Here is an 8,039-nt window from a genome sequence, read left to right on the forward strand (position 1 = left end):
CTTAGCCCCTGGTGACCTCAAATAGACGACCAATGCTGTTACTTTACCAAAGTATTGACACAGTTGTTCCATTATTGCACTATCCACTATCCGGAGTAACGTACACATACAAGTTTCCAACAATCCACATGTCAAATAAAAGATTACATCACACAAATAAAAGATAATGTTGAGATAAAAATTTGCTTAGTTACTGGGATCTTCGTTATTTTTATGAGTAATCCAAACTTCACTAATTCTTTGACAAATAAAAAAAATACTAATTGTACTCATGAAATTTTAAGTAGCTCACCGTCCAAACACAGAACAAGTAATCTGACATTCATAAATTGCGTTGTAATAATCTTTACACGGCAATGTCTAAATACAAAACAAAATCAACAAAAGGAAAAAAAATTGCGTACACTAGTTACACGTAGAAGTCAGGCTCCATATCAATACTCTAAAATATATATCAAACCTACAGAGAAATAAAACTGGGAAGAAAAACAATGAAATGTACCACAAGTTACATACTGGTTACGTAATATAGTTCGTCAAAGACATCATGTCATACCTCATTAACTATCATCACCTAAGTAATTGCCACAACTACTCGACAGTGCGTTTAACCTTATCCTTATCCACCAGTACAAATACCTGCTGCTGAGCCAGTCAGTCCATCAACTTTGATCAATACACGCAGTAAATAGTTTAGCAATAAGTGCTTGAATCCACCAGTAGCTCTCGTATCTTACTCTACTGCTCATTTCTCTGTTGTCACACATTTAGACGACAAGAACTTGCATTTCGACTAGCCTTCGTTATACTTTAATGTGAAATATCACTACTGTGATAATAAAATAAGTGGCTTCAGTCAACACACCAACAAGATCATTACTGTCCACGACATCGAAATGCATCAATTAATTCCGATATTTGTTGTGCAATGCAAACTCTTCTCCCCTGTGACAACCTTACTGTCAATGCTACAAGAGCCGCTACGTTAGTATTACGCCACTGGCTAATAATTAAAGCATCATTGTACCAAATATTCTAATAAACATGCTACGTGAACTTGATAACCCAGAACAAACAAACAAAAAAACACTAACTATTCTAAACACAAATGTTAATGAAATACAATTACACTTGCTGTCCCTTCAGGAATGAAACATATAAAAAAAATTTTACACAATTACAAGTACAAATACATTATTCCCTATCTTGCGAGTCACATGGAATCATTTCATTCTGTGATTTTCTTGCGGTCTAAAAAGTTGCTGACAGGTTCCCTAAAAACACTGTCTCGGTGTCAAAGCTCTCCCATGGTTACCCGGACGAAAGTCTTTAAGTCACTCAAATCGGCATTTTGAACACGCACTGAACAGTAAACTGTATCTCACATTAAACACAAATGTCATAGTCACTCTCAGCGTACCATCCACACGAATCTGGTCGTCCAGAAATGGCCCTACAACTACTATTACCCACGGTTCTGTCCTTTCAGTTCATGGTGTAATTAAAAGTCGTAAGTTCCAACAAACAGCACTTATTCCTGCACCAATTCAAGAAATGTCTCCTACTACAATTGCAAATGTCAATGTCGCACTTTAGTTTCTTGCATTCATACAATAATTAGTCACCAAACGACAACTGTCCTCTTTAAGTATACCAAGCGTCCCACATGCAATTCACAAAGCACACTTAACCAGTCACTGCCAAAGGTTTATGGATCCCACCGTTCAGTGATCAAGACAAAACAAAACAACAAAATGTTTTCCACCACTCACAACGTGGGACCACCAGTTTTTCACTTTCCACCTTATGGAGACATACGAGCAGTCATCTTGTTTCACGGCTCCACAGTCCACTACTAGTTAATAGTTGCTGGTAACAAATGCCCGCCGGGCTCTGCCCCGCGTCGTTCATTCTGCCGTGGCGCCGCTGCGCGCGCCGTTGAGCAGAAGAAACCACCCGCTGTTGCCTCCGCGGGATACTTTCCCCGGTCGTAAGGGTGGCGGAACTTATGAATGGCCAGTGGTACGTGCGTGTCGCCCCAGGCCGTTGACCTGCTGTAGCGGGCGCATGGAGTGTACCCCGACCGGCAGTGGAGTGGGGAGTGTCACGGCTCTGTCGCCCGTCGCCATGGCGACGTCAGCTCGGCCTGCTAGCGGTATGGGCGTTACGACACCCAATCAGTCAGACCCTTCCGTGCATCTCGTAACATTACAGACAAAAGGATATATTTAAATACTCATTGATTACATGTATGATCTATTAGGTACATTGGTAATAAAAGAACCATTGTTCTAAAAAAAACATAAAATCATACCCCCTAGTTTTCTACACATACAACATCAACATTTATCCCTTTTCTATATACAGCCCACACTTGTGCTATTCATTGTACCTGTCGTCCCTCATACAAAACATGAAAGTGTAAAAAAAAAAACAAAAGGAGTAATAAGCAATCTATACTGCTCATAGTTACAATATCAAATAGTAGGCTACTCTAACATCCTATCACAGTGAAAATATTAGAAACTGTTTATTCTAAAACTACAATATACAGTGAACCTTTGTGCTTGTGACAGACTGAAATTAATATCTCTTTATATATTTTACATTTTATTATATATAACAACATTTCTAGGACATTTATGAACCATCCACATGATGTCAGATCCTGACCTGCCATCGAGGTTCATCCAAATCAAACAATACACAATAGTGTTTTAGTTATGGATCGGTAGCATTGATCACACTACTCTACGACTCTCACTCACCAGACATCACATTTTCCTTCTCATTCAATCCGTTAATACACTAACAGAATAGGTCTAGAAGTCAGATAACCTTAACACCACCACACTCACGACAACATACCATACCTTTCCTCCCTTATACTCAACCACATAACACATGAAGCTGTTTCAGAGATAGCATTCCAGTCTCCGAATTCGTCCTTTCACTCTGGCACCTCTCTCCATCGGCTTACCTCTGCATTCACTTCACCGATTATTCCTCCTGCTAAATATCACTTAGAATTGCGACATTTCATCTAAGAACAAAAAATACACAAATTATTCATCCTGCAAAATAACTGTACACATTCTTGGTACCGTTTTGATTAGTTATACTGGTACCAGGCTTCAACAACAACAACAACAAAAATTATTTTTGCCAAATTGCATATCTTACGGTAAGAATTAGATTTTACATTTACATTACATCCTACGTCAGTATTCCACAACGTTCACCATCTGGATCTCATACTCCCTTTATGTCTTTTCACATTGTGCAGTTGTCCTCATCTCTTCAATCGTATTTCGGCTCTCCGTCCGTCCATTACTCCATCATTTCCTGGTCTTCCTTCGCCATTGGCATCAATCTCTATTGCAGCATACACAGGCCTTTCTGTAACACACATCTAAGACATCTCCACATTATTCAATTCTACTCACCTTTATTTACCACTGTTTCATCACGTCGAATCTCTCTTTATTAATCACACTGCTCCACGTCGCTTCTCTCCTTATATATATCACCTTTATCCACTACTATTTATCACGTCGCTTCTCTATCTACCATCTTTATCCACTCATTAATCATCACGTCGTTTCTGCTTGATCCTTATTCATATGACAAAAAAAATACGTACATACACCACTCTGTCGACTCCTGTTCATGACTCATTCGACCAGTCTATTCCGTCATACTTCCTGACATCCCGCCTGAAAATTCTTATGTTCGATTTGACCCTGCACAACGTTACACACCGCAAATAAATACACTGACTATCTACCATAACTTGCCTACTTTCGATCTATCCTTAACTTTTCCATAATTTGATGTTAGAAATGTGATGAAGCCCACGAGATTGTTTTCCCTTGATCGTCTCCATTGTGACAATGATTGTCCTGTCGTGAACGCAATGACTGCCTATCCTCTCTTCGCCCATCATTTTGATTTTCCCTTCTTCTTCCATCTCTGTCCCATCTTCTATTTTCCCTGTTTGACGGTCGGTATTCCGATGAATTCTGCCCCCTACTTCCTCGCCATCTTCCACTTCCGTCATTCCTCTCCTGCCATTCTCATAGTTTCTGCCGTTCCTATCCTCGACTCTGTCTGACTTATGAGTCGTGTCTCCGTTCACGATGTTCCTCTCATTACCCAGTTCCTGTAACAAGTGCTGAAATGACGCAGAATCGTCTAAGCCTCTGCCTGCTATCGCTATATCTCTGCGCAATCTCACTGGCAACTTCGTTATACAGATCCTAATGAGCTCCCAAGGTTGGTATGGCACATCTAAATACCTATTTCGTCTCAGCATTTCCTGATAGCACGCCACTGGATCTCTTATACTACCTTCGTTACAATTTGGCATCATCAATATGCTTTGCTTAACCTGGTCCTGCTTACTTTTCGGCCAGAAGTCATTTAAAAACTTGTCACAAAATATCTTGTAGCTACTACAGTCTTTAATAACTTCCTGCATTTTTGCTCTAGCCTCGTCCCTCAAATGGTTACACACAAACTTCATTTTGAGGAGCGGTCCCCACGATGCAGGTAATGAATCTTGAAACTGAGACAGCCACAGACATGGATGTTGGTAGTTATCAGGATCCGGAAAACAAGTGAACTTTTGCACCGACACGAAGTGCCTCCTGCATTCTTCTTCCGCATTTATGTTTTCCGACCTTGGGCTATACCCAGTTGGGTTTGCCACCTGTCTTATCCGAACAACCGTTCTTCTAACTCTCTGAGTTCGTCTTCCTCTTTCTGCCAATTTTCTTTTTTTTGAATTTATCTCATTTTCCCTCTGCAATCTACCTGGTGGTGTGTCACCTCCGCTACTGCATGCTAATTGCAACTGTGCTAGTTCTTCCCTATGTTTCCTATTTATTTCTAATTGCGCCTCTTTAAACTGTAATAGTGATTGTATCTCTTCCAGCTCGGCATAAGCCCCTCGCTGCGTACTGTCAGAGCCTGTCTCGCCTCTTATACTGACCTTTTCTACATCTGCAGTAATTGTATTCATTCTGACCACTACCTCCGCAACTTCATCCCTATATTTATTTAGCGCCACTTCCTGCCGGGTGACTTGAGCTTCCATGCTGTCTAATGCCCCTTGTTTATCTGCAAGTAAGTCCTCCACTATCTCTTTGATTCGCTCATCCGGCAACACGTCCCTACGTCCTGTAATATCGCTCTCTATTGCACTTATTCGTCCCTCCAAATTATTGGCTTTTTCTTTCACGGCGTCACATACTTGCTTCAACACACCGAGATTCTTCTCCCCCTCGTCTAACCGATTATTAACTGCGGACGGACGCTCATCGATAACTGAGAGTAACTTTCGCATTGCCTCTTTATTTCCCTTATCCATTGCCTCCAATCTTTCCTTATTATCTTTATCCATCGTTTGCAATCTTTCCCTATTATCCCTATCCATCGCTTCCAATCTTTCCTTATTCTCCCTATCTCTCTCCTTATTATCTCTATCCATCCTCTGTAAAAACTGCAGTAGCGCATTGTCATTTGCTACTTTTGACGCACTCACTTCGTTCGCCTGAGAAACCGTAGCTTCACTAAGGGTAGCTGCACTTTCACTGCATACCTGACCTAGTCCTGGCTCGCCCGCGTCGTCGGGAAAAGCCCCGGATTGTGAACAAAGCCCGCTGCATAAAGGATCACCTAGCCGCGGTCTGCTGAACAATTCAGCCCCTTCTGAGTGCTTGCCGTCCCCGCTCATTAACCCATGGTCAGCAGCTACTTCCTGCTGCACTGCTACGTTCACCCCAGAATCGCTATTCTCCATGGTGGCTACCCTTTTCGACTACGACCTAGTTACTACGAACATTACGCAAAAAAAATTATACCACGATCTTCCAGCCTTGGACGATATAGCAATTAATTACATAAAAAATAAAAGATCCTCACCAATCCAGAAAGAAATTGCCAACAGAAAAAAATTTTACTTCCTATCGCTACCACAATACATTCCATAAAAAAAAAATCTTAACAGCAAACTCTAACAGCAAAATATCCTGGCAAAATATATCCCGGCCAAATTATCCTGGCAACAAAATATCCTGGCAGAAACAGAATCCTGGCAGGGTCGAAAGTATGAGAGGCACCCACATGCCTTGCTCATACTGTGGCATCAAGCAGTCAGGCCTGCAAGATGAGTGGTCTGCCAAGCGAGTGGATTTATTCTTATTTATCGAGTAACATGAACTCTAGTACTCACACTTAAGTTACAAGTTATCCTCCTATATGATTAATACGCAACGGAAACATGCATCTGACTATCAGTAATTTACAGAACTCTGACTGTACACTACGCACTGGCAATACCACATTTTCTTTTTGTCTTTTATTTAACGGCTTTTATCAACACGTGGCCACCGCACTGAATATGAATGGCGCACACATTACAAATTCGGGACATTATTACAACATACAATTCGAAGGAAAGTCCACCATTATTTTTCTTTTCACTATCTTATTTATTCCGATAAATTCTCTAACCTAAACACACAAATTCTACAACCTACAACAATGACACATAAGAAATTCTGCCCAGTGGGCATGGCTTTACAATGGTGAATCTCTATATTATGGTCTCGTAATTACTTTTAACGCTACAGTGCACTTTCTGGATAAGATGGTGGATCTTTTATTATACCTCACACTTCGACTCTCACAATCATCATCACGAAACTTTCCTCCAGACCGAGCGGTACCTAAGGAACAAGCATAACCCACTAATCTTTTGAAACTAACTAGCTGCTCTCCCATGCAAACCACACATACCCAAATTACATGACATACACCACACTACAACATGAAATACTACTCAGAGAATAGTCACAACATTATCACTTTCAGCTTTCCCACTTTAATTAGCATTTATTCCAGTTTCACACGACACTGCCCCACTTTGTAATTCTACTTTGCTACTATGAACTCTAGAGATATTTTCACGTCTTCCTGTGCAATGCAAGCCAAGTGGCGTTGCTGGATAGACGGCCGACTCACCTTGCTTCTCTCTCAGAGTTTGATTCAAGCGTCACACGGAATCATATCACGCAAAGTAATATTAAGAACATCACACACGCGAGTCCTCAACTGATACCATGGACGAGTACATGGACAACTTATAGCACACACGCTAGTAATTCAGCTTAACTTAAGCACCCGGAAGTATTTCAACTTATTGCTACACGTGGTTTCATTGTGACTGTTAGTCACTTCCGAAGATTACTACAATCCCATTAATATTACCTGCCTGACATTTAATTCTCCCCACAAAAGTTCCTGAAATAGAGAAATTAATATTTCAAACTACTCTTAAATATTCCACATGCATACCATGTCTCCACTCTTTCGTCACTACGGAGCACAACTAAAATAGGTCTTAACAGCACAAGATCCAGCGGCAGAGTGCTGAAACATGGCCGTTCTTGAGGTTCTCTCCCATCTCTGTCGAGGTGGGGGAAGCACCTTGCTATCGTATTGGTCAGCCACATTTCAGGTGCTCAAAGCTCTGGTAAATTTCATCTCTTTGGTCCCACCAAAGGTGGCCAAAGGATCGACTCAAAGATGATCATATATTCACATTCACTATCTGCGGTTAGCAGACGACCATACATTGATTCATTTCACAGATCTCACCAAACTGGATGTAGGGATTTTCTTTGTGGGAGTGCACATGTGATCAATTAAATAAATAAATTGTCATTCTTTCCCACACTGGTATCCGGCTTCGCTGTATTAATTGAAATTGAGTTATTTTACAAAAAAAAATGTGTTGTTCTGACAAAAATAATGAAGTAAGTTGTACCTATTTTCAATGTCGGGTGGTACTGTACCCTTTCAACTGTATCGAGAGTCCTTCGGGAGAACCAGTTGTTTCCGTACCTTGTACAGCGTATGCAGGCACTATCAGCAGCTGATTGGCATCCACGGGTACACTTCTGCGAATGGTTCATCCAACAATGTGTCAATCCTCATTTCAGTGCAAATGTTCTCTTTACGGATGAGGCTTCATT

This window comes from Schistocerca piceifrons, chromosome 6 (assembly GCF_021461385.2).
Source record: "Schistocerca piceifrons isolate TAMUIC-IGC-003096 chromosome 6, iqSchPice1.1, whole genome shotgun sequence".
Lineage (NCBI taxonomy): Eukaryota > Metazoa > Arthropoda > Insecta > Orthoptera > Acrididae > Schistocerca > Schistocerca piceifrons.